Raw genomic sequence first — 18,248 nt, 5'->3', positions numbered from 1 at the left:
TTCATTTTATGGTTTCTGCTTGCCCTCCACAGCTACTATATTAGTCTCAGAGCATTCAAGGTCTTCACTGTATATATTATTGAATGGCTTTTACTTACTTTGCTGTTTCCTCACCACCTCCTCCTTTACAACCCAGATAACAGGTTGGACTTTGGGATGATGATAACAATGATTAAAAACATTAATAAGAATTATATTTAGTAGTGTTCATATTATAGCAAAAGAAACTGAATTTCACAGAGATGAAATAAAATTTCTATTTAACAAATGCTTATTTTTATGATATAAACAGTGGTGGAGCAAGTACCTAGGTGTCCTGATTAGGCCAGGATTTTTATTTTTTTTTGCATTAACATGCAGAACACAATGTTCTTGAAATCAATAATATAAAGATCATCTCATGTTCTCTGGTGCATTAAAAATGGCAGTTATGATTCTGACTTTGTTCCAGTGTTCAATAAGCATCCTCTCATTTTTCTTTTTTTTTTTAAAAAAGGTTTTCTCAATATAAATCATTCTATTACATGGGAGGCTCTGCGAAGTTTGATGGAATTAAATTATCTGCCATTTTGCTTAGGCTCCATGCTGGTTTAAATTGACATTATACCTTTAATTAAATTGCAAATTAACTTTCCATGATACTATTATATATCCATTTGATAGCAAGCTGCTCATCTTTCATTTTGTAGTTGTTCAGAAATGGTGAAACATGGAACAGTTATGACCTTTCAATAGCTGCTTGTCTGTCCCCCTTTTCAGATGGATGTGGGTGGGCCTGAAAATTAAAGTGGACTTCAGAGAAAGCTCCTGTTCCCAAATACACATAGCAAGAACCCAAATGTGTTTTTTCTTTGTATCGATATTGAGACAAATAGGTTCTATCTTGAGAGATGTCAAAATGGCAGTCCTCTCTCTGATGCTTGCTACCTTTGTGATCTTGGGTAAGCTTTTCAGTCTCCCTGGCCCCTTTTGTAAAAGGATGGGTTTGGACTGGATGGTATCTTCAATCCCTCCTAGCTCTGGGTCTGTGATCCTGGGATCTGTATGAACCTTTCCTGGTCTCAGAGCCCTCTGAGTAACTGTGCTCATTTCCTCTTTTGTGCCTTTGTTCATACTTTTACTCCTGTCTGGGATATTTTTCAGCTCTCCCCCAGGAAATACATAACCTTTCTGTGCTTCATGATGGTTTCAAATTTGCTGCTCTCTCTTACCCTTCAATGTGTACTCAGGCCCCAAGTCCTTTTATTATCTTTTTTTTTTCTTATTTGCAAGGACTGTCATTTATTTATAGAAGATGTTCTTCCACCTCCTCCCCCTTTTTTGTTGATGGATTCCTCTGAATTATGTGTTTTAATTAAAAAGATATCTGTGTTGTTTCCATATTTTAAAAATGGGAACATTTGAAAATCTCCCCCCTGCCCCTGTAATTGTTCTGATCAGAATGTTATTGTCTTTCATTTTCAAAGAGGATCAAAAAGACATCACTATGCTAGAGCCAAGTATTAGTGTGTCCGACTGTGGCTGATCAGACCAATATGAGATCAGAATATTCTACCATAGTCAGGCTCAAATAGTCCATGTGAACCTTTGGGTGGATTTTCTAGGTTTGTGTATCTTGTGTTTCTCTTAAGCTATTTCAATTCTGCTTTGCTCACAGAGCACAGCACCTTTTCTGATGTGGGCCATGTTGGGTGGTCCTGTGCCAGTGTCTCCCATGTCACACAATTGATTCCAAAGTTTTTAAGAGAGACCTTGAGAGTGTACTTATATCACTTCTTCTGACCACCATCTGAATGCTTACCCTGAAGCTGAGATGCAGCAGAGTATGGATCGATTCTCTGCTGCTTGTGATAATTTTGGCCTAAGAATTAACACCATGAAAACACAGGTGCTCCCTCAGTCACCACCACACCCTACATATGGGGAACCATTCGTTACAGCAAACGGAGAAGTTTTGGATGCTGTGGATAAGTTCACTTACCTTGGTAGTGTACTTTCCAGGGATGTACACATTGATAATGAGGTTGACACAGGCGTTGCAGAGCTAGCTCAGTGTTTGGGAGGCTCCAAAGGAAAGTATGGGAGAGAAGAAGTATTAGACTGACTACCAAACTGAAGGTCTGACCTCATTGTTGTGTGATCAGTATGAAGACTAATATTCAATACCTACCCCTCTTCATTGTACCATTCAGTGGAATACAAGTTCTTTGAAGGCAGGAACTCTTTTTCATTTTGTTTTTGTATCACCAGCGCCTAGAACATAGTAGACATTTAATCAATATTTCCTGGATTTGATTGGTCTGGATTGTATGATAACATACATCTTTTGTATATATTCAAATATCCCATGAGTTGGGCAGTAGAAAAAAAATATCATAATGTCTGTCTTAGTGCTATCCTAGTTGGCCCTCATAAAACCCTCTGACAGATACATGGGAAACTGAGTTTTTGCTGTTGGTATTTTTCTTTCTTTCTTTTCTTCTTTTTTTGTGTGAAATAATCTCATATGTTCCTCTCTTCCTCCCTTCTGAAACTTCCCTATCCTCAGAGGAGAAGTGAAGTAAAATTAACAGTACTTTCCCTTGAAAACTACTGCTGATCCTAATACCTTTCACTTGCTGTTTGTTGGCATGGAAACAGTGCAAGAGCTTAGGAACTCAGCTATGGAGGTGCTCCTCCTCCTCCATTTTTTTCTTATACTTCTCGTAATTGTATTCTAATTAGTGACACTGAACAGACTAGGACAATTTCAGAAAGAATCCCAGAAGGAAAGGTAAGTAAGTAAGAGTTAACAAAGAAAATAGGTGAAGGCCTGCACAGGAAGTAAATGCCCCTTAATGAAAAATAACAAGTTGTTTGAGGAAGCAATTCTTATTATCTGGCTATGATAAAACTAGAGTTTTTGCTTAGCTCTATAGGCCCTTCAGGTCATTTTCTGTAAATTCAGGGAGATCATTAAGATCATGTGTCTTCTGACCTCAAATTGATCTCTTCTCCAATCAAATGAAGTTCATTGACATTTTATAGAATTTACATTAACTAGAAATTGAGTGTTACTGAAAATAGAGCCTTATATACCTTGGAGAATTTTTTTTTTGACAGCTAACACTCAAATTCCGCATAGGTTTTTTTTCCTGTTGGCGTATGTTCAAAACTAGAAAGATCACTATCTAAGCATTGGGTGTTTTGCAAAATGTGATTCTAACATCAAAGTAAGAAAACTGTTGGGCAGGACCAATAGAAACCTGACTAATTAGGAGCAGAGACATAACATAACTACAGGGACACTGAGTATACTTCCTTTTCAGGGTGCCAATTTCTGGGGAGCATGCTGTTTCCCTGTATGGCAAGGATCTGTCAGAGTGTCAGAAGAACATGAAATATGAAAGATTTCTATGAAGAAGAAGCCCTGCTTTTCATTTTGAAGTGCACTGTGGAGAGGAAGCATTCCCCCATTCCAACCCTGGGTTACCCCCCAAATCTCAAGAGTCTCACTGATGACATTTTCCTATCCTGGGATCAATGCACCAGGAGCTTACTGCTGTTCTAATGCATCCATACCCAACTGGGATAGATTCCTATTGTACTGCTTAGTCTGGGGACCATTGCCACATGGACCACAGTGATGTTAGTACACACTAGCCTTTGAGTGTCCCAAGGTCTCTGTCACTTTCCTTTCCCCCTCCCTAATTGAATTTGTTTTAGATGCCAGTTATGACACTGATTAGGGAAATTCTAAAGTGGAAGATTGAGAGGAGTCATTAAGTCAGAAACAGAAAAGGCTTGAGACAGGTATAGGGTAGACATAATATGAAGGCCAGGTAGGTCAGTTAGTGGGGTGGTCATGGCATACCAATATCCAGAGACTGAGATAGAGTAGAAACTGATACTGATCAGAGTTCAAAGCTAAGGAAATCTGCCAATGTTATTTATACTTTGATGGATTTCCGATTCCATTGTTGTGGGTACTAACTCCGAGGGTCAATATTCTAATGTATCAGTCCTTCATCTTGTCTGTGTTTTCTTGTTAAAAATCCATAAAAGAGTCCATCCAGTATGTTGGAATCCTTTCTCTAGATCAGGTTCCTTAACCTTTTATTTGTCATGGAGCCTTTAGGCAGAGTTGTGAATTCTACAGACCCCTTCACAGAATAATGTGTTTACATACATAAAATATAGAAATACATAGTTTACAAAGGAAACCAATTATATTGCAATAAAACTAATAAAATACATTAAAATAAATTTGTGGACCTTCAGGTTAAGATGCCCTGTTGTAATTTATTGACTGTTATCCCTTATTAATATTGCATGGTGACTCACTTCCTTTTCTGGTTATACCATCTTGGTTGTAATTTGTTATAGCCTAAGCATAACCACCATGAATCTTGGCATCACCCTGTAAATGACTCTCAGTGTTAATTCTTTAGATATGGTGGTATTCTTATGGTGGTAAGTCTTATGATTTGCAACAAACATACCATTCTATTAGGGAAAGGAAGATAAGTTCTCATAGTACCAGCAGCATTTCAAAGAAACCTATAAGGTGATGGGATCAGTGCAAATAAACCCATAAGGCATCAGAATAATTAAGACATCAGAAATATTTGAATACCCATATCATCACATACTCAATGTCCCTGATTGAACTTATCAGCCATCAATGGAAAGGTGTGAAGCATAGTCAAGTCAGAGCATAAAAGATTCATAATAGAGGAAGGTGCAGAAATAACACATTTGCTCCCTGACTTTTCATGGATCAGCGCACTACTATAAACAGAGAAAAGTAACTTCTTTTTCATTTTTGCTGAGGCAATTGGTGTTAAGCTACTCTCCCAGGGTCACACAGCCAGTAAGTGTCAAGTGTCGGAAGCTGGATTTGAACTCAGGTCCTCCTAACTCCAAAGCTGGAGGTCTATTCAATGCGCCACCTAGCTGCCCCTAGAAAAGTACATTCTTAAGGGAAATTCACAAGAAGATCCAGAGAATGCAAAATTACAATAGAAGTAATGGGACTACTTATCCAGACACCTAGTCTTAATTTGTCAAAAGCAGAACAGCTGAATAGTGTTCAACTTGCCTTAATGTTAATACATCCTTCAAAAGGTAGAGGTAGACAAAGGGAACCTCTATTCTAACTCTGATTCGTGTTAACAAGGAAAACTTTATTGCTGAAATAATAATGGCAAAAATGTTTGGTGCATCTCTATTACTAAATATCCCTTTGTAAAAGATAATTGATGTGAACTGTTTATCAATGATATCGAGGAGATATCAGATAGTCAAAATGATATTGAATGATAATCATTAGTTGGACAATGTGGAAGGCATAATATCAGCTGTTATTGAGGGAATATGCTATATAGGGCTCACAAGTTATAGTACTAGAGGAAAATTGACCACTACTTGAATAGTCTGTGAATATTCTACTAGAACAGCTCTACATTGTGGACCCAGTCTGCCATATGTCCATATGTGTTGGACAGAAGTAGAGCCAAAATGTAGTTACAGTTAAATTCAGGCTTATATATCAGTCAATCAATAGACCTTTATCAGGCACTTTCTGTGTTCCAGGTACTGTGCTGAGCACTGGTAATACAAAGAAATCCAGTTTGACATAACACTCCTGCCCTAATGATGCTATAGTAGGCTACATTTGGAGAGGCTTAGGATACAAAATGTTAAAGAAAGTCCACTGTGCTTTGCTATGAACAGGCCAAATCGTTTGTACTGTTTTCAGTATTCATTTAGCCTGTTTGGAAGAGGGTGACCAGGAAAGAGAAAGAACATTTCCTTATGAGTTGAAGGAAGTAGATGTGTTGAGCCTGGAGAAGAGAATACTGAGGAATGTATGACAGATACCTCCAAGTGTTGAAAAGTCCATAATGTGCAAGAGAGATCAGACTTTTGCTTGGTTCCATAGGGCAGAATTAGGAGAAATGGGTGAAAAGTACAGAAAGACAAATTTCAGCTCAACATAAGCAAAAAAAAAATCCGCTTAACAATTAGAGCTATTCCAGAGAAGAATAAACTGCTTAGTAGTGCATACTAAAAATATTCCTTATTGGCAAAGTAGAGGCTGAAAACATTTTTGTTCCTGATGTTGAAAAAACAAAACTCTTGATCAGATATAGACTGGTTTAAAACTGTAAACCTTATCCTCCCCTGTAGGGAGGTTTGTGTGCTGGGATACCAGGTTGGCTTCTTCTTGCCTGCAGAAAATCAGAGACACCATTCCATCTCTGTAGGTCTCCTAGACTGGCTTCTGTTCACTTACAGAAGACTCTTCCTTCCTTTAGGGGACAGACAGATATCATCCCATCCAGGTCACCCTGCCTGTCTTTTGCTCTGAGTTGCCTATAGGAAAAGGAAGGAAATACGAATCTATGAACTCATCCCACTGCTACTCTCACCTGAGTTGCCTAACCCCTTGAGAGGAGTCCACTCTGTGGCCAGATCCTTAAGAATATTAATAATCAACCTGAATTCATTTGTTAATGATTAACAAACTCCTAGTCTGATTGCATCTTCTCCATCCCAATCATTGTGAACCTCTGATGTCATTATACAAATCCCTTTCTCTATTCCTCAGTGCCCCCTCCTTTATTTCCATACCTCTCAACCCAATATCCCTTTCCCAATGTCCCACTCCAAAGCTATCTACCCTTCCACTGTACTCTATGGAATGTTTGCTCCATGTATAGCAAACTTATTTTCTTCTTAAATCTTTTCTTTTTTCACTCCTTTCTTCTTCAGACTCACCAAGATCTGGGTCCTTCTGAAAGAGCCTCACTGGCCACCTTTTCAATCACTGATTGCCCTTTCACTCTTTTCTCCCAACTCATTGGTCAAGGTAGGGGAGTTAGCATATTCCTTCCTCCCTATGGTCACTTCCAAGCTCACCCTCTACCACCATCACTCAGTAACCTCTCTTCCTTTGAGCTTCATTAAATTCATTTATGCCACCCAATCAAAATTTTGGTAGTCCTTATCTACCAAGCTCCAGACATCCCCTTCCTTTTCTCAATAAATTCAGAGCATGGCTTACTCTGTCTTTTGTTCTCAATAGCTGCCCTCATACTAGGGGACTTCAACATTGATGCTCTTGTAGGCATCCTGAATTCCTAGTTCCTCAACTTACGTATTTCACATGACTCACATCACCAAGACTACTCACAGAGATGCTCATACTTTTGATCTTGCCATCACTCACAAATCTACCACTTTCATGCCCATGAACTCCAGGGCTTATCACAATGTCTGGCACATAGTAGGTGCTTAATTAATGTTTATTGATTGATGAACTCTACAATTTCCTTATCCCATCATATCTGTGGTCATTCCACCTCTTCCTCTGCATTACAACCTTGAATCCTGTTCTTTGTCATCACCATCACCTCGACTTCTCAGTTCTTTCCCAGCATTTTCCCACTCTATACACTGGCAAAACCTCATGCCTTCCCCATCCTGACCTCTTGGTGAACCAGTTATAAATTGTCCTTTTCTCTTGTGTCTCTTGTGCCCTTATCCTACTACTGATTTTGTCCTGCCAAGCCGCAGACCTGGATTTGTCCCACCACCTACTGCATTTGCTTCTAATAACATACTGCTCAATAAAGGTGAATAAAATCATGAAGTCATACTGACTCTATCCACTACGTATTTGTGTTGCATAATCTCAACTCGGTAATTGTTGTGGCAAGAAAGAAGCAAGGAAGCATTTATTAAGTGTCTCCTATGTGCCAGGCACTGTGGTAAGCTCTGTAAGTATCTCATTTTATCCTCACAACAACCATAGGATTATGATCCCCATTTTACAGTTGAGGAAATTGAGGTGGACAGTAGTTAAGCGACTTGCTCAGGGCCATGCAGCTAGTAAGAGTCTGAGGCTGGATTTGAACTTAGTTTTTTCCTGATGCTAGATATTATGCTCTATCCACTGTGCTACCTAGCTGCCTAGGATTTCCAAGGCAATCCTTTTTACATCTCCCTAATTGACTCACTAGCCATTCATTACAGTGGTTTTCCCAAAGGTTATCATGCCTACTCTGACATTTCAGAGCATCCCCTCTCCCTGCCACCTCAGCTGAGAACCTTGTCTCATATTTTCTTTAAAATGTTCAAGGAATTCAGAAAGAGCTCCTTTTTCTCTCCTCTTCTTCATCTCATGTCACCTAGCTGCCTTTTGCCAATGTCTGACTTCATCCTATCTCACATGAAATTCTGGCTCTTCTCTTTGTCAAGGCTAACCCTTCCGCATGTGGAAGTGATGCCATTCCATCCCATCTTCACCAGCAGATTGCTGCCTCTAACGTTATTACTGCCTTACATCTTCAATCTCCCTCTATCTACTTTATGTTTCCTTACTTCCTACAAATATGCTTGTGTATCACTCATCCTCAAAATATCATCCATTGATTCATACATTCCTGCTATTGTCCTATACCTCATCTCCCTTTTGTGTCCAAACTTGTTGAGGCCATTGTAGATGTCTCCAACTTTTTTTTCCTTTCAGTCGAACCCCTCACTTGATCTTTGCTAGTTAGTATACGTGCTAACTATTGTCCTATATCTCTTCTGTCCTATGTGGCTAAACTCCTGCGAATGACCATCTGCAAAGTGCCTCCACTTTATTTCCTAGCATTCTTTTCATAACCCTTTACAATTGGAGTTCCTAATTCATTGTTCCACTGAAACTGCTCTCTCCAAAGTTACCAGCGGTCTCTTCATTGCCAAATCCAATGGTCTTTTCTCATTCCTCATTCTGCTCAAGCTCTCTGCAACTTTTGGTGTTGTTGATCACTCTCTCCTCCTTGTTACTCCCTTCTCATCAGGTTTTTGGGGCACTTTCCTGGTTTTCCTCCTTCTTATTGGGCCACTCCTCAGCGTCCTTTGCTGCATCCTCTTCTAGATTATTCCCTTTAACTGTAGGTGTCCCACAGGGTTCTATGCTGAGCTCTCTTCTCTTCTCCCTCTATATTACTTTGTGATCTTATCAGCTCCCATACCATTTCTAAGTTGACAATGGCAATTCACAAATCTACCTATTCTTCCCTAATGTCTCTGCTGAACTCCCAGCTCAGATTTCTAATTACCTTCAGACATCACAAACTAGATGTGTAGTAGACATATTAAACTCAACATGTCCAAGATAGAACTTATTTTTTTCTCCCTAAATACTCCCCTTCTCCCTTCTCAACTTCTCTATTACTGTAGAGGGCAACACCATCTTCCCAGTCACCTGGGTTTGCAACCTCAACTCCTCAATATCTCTTACACTCCTAACTCCCCAACATCTCTCTACTCATTGTTCAATCTATTGCCAGGACCTGTTGATTTCGCCTTTGCAATATTTCTCAGATATGTCTCTTTCTCTCTTCTGGTACAGGCTCTTATCACCTTACACCTAGACTATTGCAATAGCCTGCTGATGGGTCTGCTTGACTTAGGTATCTCCTCATTCCATTCCATCCTCCATTCAGCCACCAAAGTGATTTTCCTAAAACTGAAGTCCAACCATGTAACTCCTCCCTGCAAGATAAACTCCAGTGACTCCTTATTACCTTCAGGATCAAATATAAAATCCTCTGTTTGACATTCAAAACTCTTTATACCTCCCTCCCTCCTACCTTTTATACCTTACTCTCTACAATGCATTCTTTGATCCAGTAACCCTAGCCTCCTTGCAGTCCCACAAACAAGACACTTAATCTTTTGTCTCTAAGCATTCTTTTCCTGATTGTCCCTATATCTGGAATGTTCTCCCTCCTCATCCTGGCTTTCCTGGTTCCCTTCAAATCCCAGTTAAATTTTCACCTATAAGACGGCTTTCTCAATCCCCCTTAATGCTAGTGTCTCCCTCTGTTAATTATCTTCAATTTATCCTGCATATATCTTGTTTGTACTTAATTATTTGAATGTTGGCTCTCTTTCTGTCTCCCTCCTTCCCACCCCTATTACTCTGTGAGCTTCTTGAGAACAGGGACTATCTTTGGCTTTTCTTTGTATCTGCAGCATTTAGCACAGTGCCTGGCCCATAGTAAGTGTTTAATAAATATTCATTGACTCTATTTCCTGACTGACTCAGAGTTCTGCCCTCTTCTACCACCCCACCCAGTCTGTAATTCTGTAAAATAAATATAACCCACTACATTCATATTTAAAATAATGTTTGAGGTGGGTGAACAGTGAGAAACTAGTGCTTCCTTCTGCAACTGTAATTCTTTTTCTGAGATGTCTTCTAACCTCTATCTCTGTTATTCTTTATTTCATCATTGTTCACTTTATCCCTGTTTTTCCATTTTCCTCGCAATACTAGTTCTGTTGGAAAGGAACTTTATCAGTTTCAGTAATTAGGGAATAAAAAAATGTGTTCTCATGCTTTGTTTCTTCCCACATCAGTGCTCAGATTCTATCTGTCTTCAGACTTCCATCAGAAGCAGGGCTAGTAATAGGGCCAAGGTCTATTTCTTTTGCACTACTTCATAAAATAAGGCAGAGTCATAAGGACATGAAATTGGGATTGTGTGCAGAAATTGTCAGATCACATATCCCAAAGATGTGCCAGAGAGCTTAAAAATAAAAATAGCAGCTGCTATAATTTGACTTTGTAGTGTTCCCTCCCCAGTAATAATTTCACCCAGATAGCATGTCAAATCTTATGCTGTCAGCACGTGGAAAGGACCTACTATGTCATTGACTCCATCACATTGTGAAACAATGATTGTTCCTGACAGTACATTATTTCAGTATATAATGTGCTACATAAAAATCACTTGGGAAAACTTCTAACTCCTTTGCAATATTGTCATGTATCAGGGTGACCTGTTTTTATTAGAGTTTGTCTAAATTCAACCGTGTGAATATGTTATCAGTCAATCTGGGTTGACACCGAGGTTGCCTCTATACGTGCAAATTGAGATGAAAACTGAAACAGTGTTTTGAACAATTTAGATGTAAGTAGCAGAGAGCCATATTAGAAACACTGATAATATATTATATTTCTTAGTAATATTAAAAGATATGAAATGTCATAATTCTCAGTTATCATAGACATTTATGCTGCCTCATGTTCTTCTGCAGTTGATTCATACATGTGTGCCATCTTCACAATTAGATTATAAGATCTGGGAGTTGCATATATGACTTTTACTTGCTTTGTATGTGCATTGACCATAGTGCACAGTACTCAGAAAATTTTGATGAGTGAATTCACAAAAAATATTTAGGATTTAAATTCCATTCTTAAGCAGCATATGAATCAAGATCCTGTTCTGAGGTGTAATGTTTAATCATGATGAATAGGATTGAATATGCTGGACCTATTTATCACAGGAGTTTGGTCTGACCAGTGGTTGTTATTATTGTTCAAGTGTTTGCAACATTAGATGATACACTGGATTGCATAACTGAGCAGTTAGATAAAGTCTCCATATTCGCTAAGGACATTGAAGCTATTAATAAATTACGTTTTTGATTTGTGGAGAAATATTTATCATGTATACTATACACACATATATACTATACATTTATGTATATGCATGCCACATACATAGATATGCCATATATAACATAGTATATAATATTTATCTATATGTACTTTATTTGCCATATATGGGTATGTAATATAGTATACTTGCATATGCGTGTGTACGTATGTATGTGTGTATACTCTATGTAATATCCTTGTCAGTCAACTGACATTTGACGTTTCTTAAGCAAGTACTATGGCTCAGACACTATACAAAGCACTGGGGATATAAAGAAAGGTGGAAAAAGTGTGTGTGTGTGTGTGTGTGTGTGTGTGTGTTTACATGTCTATGTTTTTATCCTTTTGCTGAGGAACTTCAATACAGATTTGTACTTAATATAAAATATAGAGTCTTAAAGAGTTTCTTGGGACATGAAGAAATTAAGTGACTTTCTTAGGGTCTTTTTTTGTTGTTGTCAGAAGCAAACCCATGTGTTCCTGATCATGAGGCCAGCTCTCTACGTACTTCAGTGTTTCATATGTGTGTGTATATGTATGATGCATGCATTATATGTACACACATACACATATACATTTCTACTTACTTTATTCTCTCTCTCCAACTCTACCTCCTTAAACATGGTATGGTAAGAATGTCCTGGTGCCCTCTTTCCATCTCTCACTTTGATAAAATTTAAAAAATTGCCTTCGGGAATAATTCAGGATACCTGAGCTAGAAGGTGAGAGATGGAAACTCATGCCATGCTTCACAGCACATCCTGGTATATACTGTAGCATTTTTGCCATCTGTCCAAGCCATTGAAGGCAAGTAACTCCCTTCCCCCCTCACTTTTCCAACTCTTGTTCTGGCCTAAGTTGTTAAATACTGCCATTTATCCTATTAAGGGCTATAGATTATCAATTAACCTCACTTTTGTATTTGTATCCCTAGTTCTTTACCCAATGCCTTGAACATAGTAAGAGGTTAATAAACACTTTTTCATTCATATTTACACACACTATACATCTCCCATTACTCTTTATGTCCCTTGTAATTTTGATTCTTCAAAGAATTTGTTAGTGAGTTTTTTTTTTTTATGGAGAAACATGGACTCACTGAAATCATTAGGCTATTTCCCAAGTGTGATCCAGCCTCTTCTCTTCTTCCTATTCAATTCAAATCTCCTTCCAATTCAATTATTATCTATCTGGCATGACCATACCAGGTATACATTTTGATGGACTAACTCCATAGACTCCTCATCAAATTGCATATCATAATTTGAACAATTGTCCATAAATTTGTTCAACAATCTTATGATTGATATTAAATATTGCATAAGACATGTAGTTAGCTGATGACATTTGCAACTGTCATGAAGAATGCCTTGCAGAGTACAAATGAAAGAAGGATCCCCTAGAGGTTGTGGTACTTTGAAAGTTCCTATATACGAATGCCTGTTTTCTAATTACACTAAATACTGGAATATTATATAATATCCTCTATGAGATCCATAACCACCACAGGGGGCTTATCTTTATAACTTATATAGGAAAAAAACCACAAATGAATGTATAATAATAATAATAATAATAATAATAATAATAATAATAATAGCTAGCAAGTGCCAAGAGCTTTGCAAATATCTCATCTAATTCTCACAACTCTGGGAAGTAGGTGCTGTTATTACCACCATTACTCATGAGAAAACTGAGGCAAACAAAGGTTCATTGACTTGCCCAGGTCAGACAGCTAGTAAGTATCTGAGGCTGGATTTGAAATCAGGTCTTCCTTACTCCAGGCATACCACTCTATTCATTACACAAACTAGTAGTTGTGTATATCTAAAAGCACATGTATATATGTATATGTACATTTCAATTACTTGAACTTATATTGATAACAATAAATTGCTTCTTCCAATAGTAAGGGAGGCTAATTTTGTGAGAATGCCTGTATGCTATTGATGTGTCTTAGCCATATGTGCTAAAGTAAGTAATAAAGAAAGAAAACATGATAACTTTCTTAAAATATCCAAAGAGCTATCATCTGGAAGAAGGTGGATAAATCACTGAGATCCCTCCAACAAACTGTATATGTTGTGAACAGTTTTAGTCAAAAATATCAAATACGATTGGAACAGAAGTAATTAATTTCAGTGAACCGAGGCTGCTAAAAGCTAGTCACCTTTACTGTATAGCCCTTCTTTCACAGGGATAGGAAGGGAGAAAAAAAAAACCCAACATGCTTTTGAGCACATAAGTAACTGGAAAATGTCAAACTGCTGTTTCAAGAGGAGCCAATGTCACTAACCCAAATTACAGTGAACTCTTAGTAACAAATCATTTCATTGAAACATCATGCTGAATATAGGTTGACAATTTTTTTTCACTTTAGATTGAGAAAATAGGAGTAGATAGTGAATGTTGTGAGTCATGAGCAATGTGAACTGGCTATACGATCTGCCTGAAAGCACAAAGGAAGCCCCTCACAAAAACCATTAAAAAGAAATTTAGTTGATTATGGAACAGTACAAGTACATTATTTTATGGTGGAGGCAAAGGAAATGAATTGCTCACTGTGGAAAATTTGGTTTCCACTCTCTTTTCTCTATTCTACCCTCCTCTAAGTTTTCCTTTTCTTTCATTACAATTTTCTCACTTATCTTCTGCTTCTTACTCTTTTTTCTTTTCCCTCTATCCCTTCCTTATTCCTCAAACCCATTCACCCCACCCCCATTTCTACTACTCTGCTGTAATTTTTGTATGCCATTCATTATTAGAGGTGAAAGGATTCTTCATGATAATCTAGTGTAACCTTTCTTATAATGAAGAATTCTTTCCATAGTATCTATCCTGCCCCATGACACTCTCTGCCTGTACTTATAGATAATATAACTTCTTCCACATCGGGACAGTTATCACTATTAGAAAGTTCTTCCTTTCTGGAGCTGAAATTTGCTTTGCAACAATTCCTACTTATTTATCTTGGTTCTGGCTGATGGAACTAGAGAGAACCACTATGCCCTATCTTTCAAATGATGTCTCTTTGAATAATTTAAGAAAAATATAAAAAGGTTTATCTTTTTATAGGTCTACCTTCCCTTTCTACACCCCAAGCCCTCCCTTCTCTAGAGTTAACTGTTCCTTATGAGACATTGTTTCATGACATCTTACCATGCTGGTCCTTTTTTTTTCTCTATATATCCTTTAATTTGTTGATATTTGTATAAAAATGATATTTCCAAAATTCCTCACAATACTCTATCTATGGTCTTGCACAGTCAGAAAAAATGTAACTATAATATAATTACTTTTTTTCCTACCAACTGTTGGTTTAAATTGAAATTATGGTCAGTTAATTCAGAACAGTTTCAATACTATGAAACCAGATCTCATGCATTCTGTATTTGTGCCATTAATATTTTTGTATGTGAATATAAATCCGCATTTATTTACGTTAAATTTAATTTGTTTTTTATTTTCACCCAGATTTTTAGCTGTTAAGGTGACTCTGAGTCTCACTTATGTGTGTATTAATGATTCTTTCTAACTCTGTGCCATCCAAATATTTGATAAGCCATATCTTGTCTCCACCAATATTGTTTGAGCTCTTTCAGAGAAGGGATTGTTTTATTTTTCTATTATATACCTATCACATAGTAGGGATTTAATAAATGCCTGATTACTTGGTTGTGCCAAATCATTGCTAAAAAAGACTAAATCACACTGAACAGATACGTGACAATTATTGAGGTTTATATGCTAATATTGTAATATATATACATATATACATACACACATACATATATGAAATGGGGCTTTACACATGCCCACATCACCTAAGATAAAGGCACTTATGTGGGAGGTGGCAAGTACCTGCTTCTGGGAGAAGATTTTTTCTTTTTTTTTTCTTTCTTTTTTTTTTAGGCAATTGGGGTTAAGTGACTTGCCCAGAGTCACATAGCTAGTAAGTGTCAAATGTCTGGTCTGAGGCCAGATTTGAACTCAGGTCCTCCTGACTCCAGGGCTGGTGCTCTATCCACTGCACAACCTAGCTGCCCCAAGAAGATATTCTTTATCTTCTACCATGGGGGTGGGAGCAGCTTTTTTCTATTAGCTGTATAAATGGAGCTGGATGAATCTTTGAAACTACCAGACCACTAACAGTTTCATTCTTTCTTTTTCTGATGAATCTGGGGGTGAAGGTTTTGTTCACTGGAAGCATGGATATCATGCCCTAAGCTGGGTATGGAGGGAAAGACCATGTTCCTCTTTTCCCTTTTGGCACCATGGCCCTGAGAAGTGGGCTTGGAGTTTTGGTTTATTTTCTTTGTCCTTTTCAGTTCTAGGCATAGGCAGTGGAGTCCCAGGACCTGGGAGGTTGAGCCATAATATGCGTGCATACAGGTATTCATATATACATATACATATACATATACATATACATATACATATACATATACATATACATATACATATACATATATATATACATATACATATATATATGCATGTCTGTGTGTATGCATATATAATATATGTATCAACAATAGATATACATACATGTGTATATATTCTGTATACATAATGTGTATATGATATATATGTATAATACTTTATATGTATATAAGGATGTATGCATAATAATCAAGTCAACACATTCAATATGGTAGTCATCCTCTCATTCTTTTCTTCATGTTATCCTTTCATTTATTTATTTATTTATTTTTCTTAATTAGCAACCTCCCAGATTCAGTTCTTTTTACTGAGACTCTAAAGGTCAAAATCTTATCTTTGCAATATGCTTCACAATTCCTTTGGAGGGCTTCAAAAGTTGATTTTTCCTATAAACATGCAATTATGCTATTTGGCTGTAGTCTTCATTTTCTCACCTCTCAATTCTATCCTCCACACACTTTCCAATTGTCTTTTCTAAAACACAGATCTGACCACATCACAGGTTACGACTTCCTCCCTCAAAAGTCTTCAATGCTCTGCTGTCTCCAGGATAAAATGAGTATAAACTCCTCAATCTAACACAAATTCCATCATAACATGATTTGGACTTGCCTTTTCATTCTTCTTATAAATTGTGTTTGTTTCATTTTTAATATCACCTTAATTCTCCCCCTTCCCTACCAAAGACATCATATTTTATATAACATAAAAATTTTAAAAGAAAAAGATAAAAAACAGCATCACAATGCCTGTGTCTCTGCAAAGGAGGGTGACAGATTATTTTTCTTAAATCTTCTCCTAGGCTAAATTTGTTCATTATAATTGAGTTTTTAATAAATTCATTATAATTCAGTTTTAATTTTACATGTGTATATTTTTACATTCATTTGTATATATTTTTCTATGTATACCTACTTCACTCTACATCAGTTTGTTTAAGTCTTCTCATGCTTCTCTACATTATTCATATTTGTCATTTCTCATGGCTCTGTAATATCTCATTGCTTTCATCTACCATAGTTTGTTTAGCATTTCACCAAGTTATAGACAATTGCTGAGTTCTTTTCTACCGTAAAAAGTGATGCTACCTTTCCAACTCTATTTTATAAGTCTCCTTCACATGCTCTTAATTCTAATCAAGCTGATCTGCTAGTTTTGTAGGAAACACCTACAGAAAACATTGCATTTCCTTTCTCCATACTTTTGCATAAGCAGTTTCTCATACTTAAAATAAACTCCTTTACCTCAACCTCTTAGAATCTTAGATACTTTTAAAGAAGATTATGGGTACCAACATCTGTTTCCTACTTTTCTAGAAGGAAAGTAAAAAAGAATATAATTACTATAATTTTCAACTTGGGGAACGCTGAATTTTGTTAGTTAAAGAAAAACCTCTGATAGGTATGTGTATAGTATATATTCTCAAGTACAGACAAAAAGAATTTAGTTCTTACTGTTAAGGAGAGAATCTCTGTTTATCACATATCGTTGGATGAGATCAGAGAGCCAAGAGATGGCCCTAAAGAGCCAAGCCCAGTAGATGGTAGCTGGGAACAATTTGGTGACCAGAGTCACATACCAGGAAGACCATACTTTTGATCTCACCATTACATTTAATGCTCTATCTCCATGATCCTCAACTTTGAATTTCCCCTATCTGCCCAAAGACTCCTATCATTCCATCTTGCCAGGGCTTCCTGCCTTCTAAACCTATTCTTTATCATCACTGCCATCTTTCAGTCACTCTATCCCCTCCACTTTTTTCAGTCTGTTACTCTTGTTCTAGACTAATTTCCCTTAGTCCTTATACAGTAGTTAACCATTTGTACTATACTATAGTCTTTGACTCTTAAATCCTTTGAACCCTTGTCCAACTGTTGCTTATGCCTGCACTTGCTCCATTTTTGGGATTTTCAGATTCCATATGAATACCATTAACTTTTGCTAGAGGAAATCATCCAATCATCAGGGCAGAGATGGTTTGGCATTTTGTTTTCATATTTCCAGTTCTTGGCATAGTGCCTTGAACATAGCCAGTGTTTAATAAATGCTTATTAGATTGGATTAGACATACGTTATATGTCATATATTCTGACTCAGGGTAGGAAATTTGGAGTTTACTGTTTAAAAAATATATAGGAATAGATTTTTTTTTCAAAAAAAATTCAGGAAGGGTATACTCCTACTAAGTTCTTTGCCTTCTGACCTCAAACATTTTTGGAAAAATAGCCTTAGTCATTAAGAAATAAAGCATTTATACCTGGAGGTAGCATCAGACCTGTGGCAATAGTATGCTGTTTGGATGCTTTAAAGGTTT

The sequence above is a fragment of the Phascolarctos cinereus genome, unplaced genomic scaffold, assembly GCF_003287225.1.
Source record: "Phascolarctos cinereus isolate Bilbo 61053 unplaced genomic scaffold, phaCin_HiC Scaffold_2;HRSCAF=192, whole genome shotgun sequence".
Taxonomy (NCBI): Eukaryota; Metazoa; Chordata; class Mammalia; order Diprotodontia; family Phascolarctidae; genus Phascolarctos; species Phascolarctos cinereus.
The sequence above is the reverse complement of the archived record's forward strand: the minus strand, read 5'-3'. Positions refer to the sequence as shown.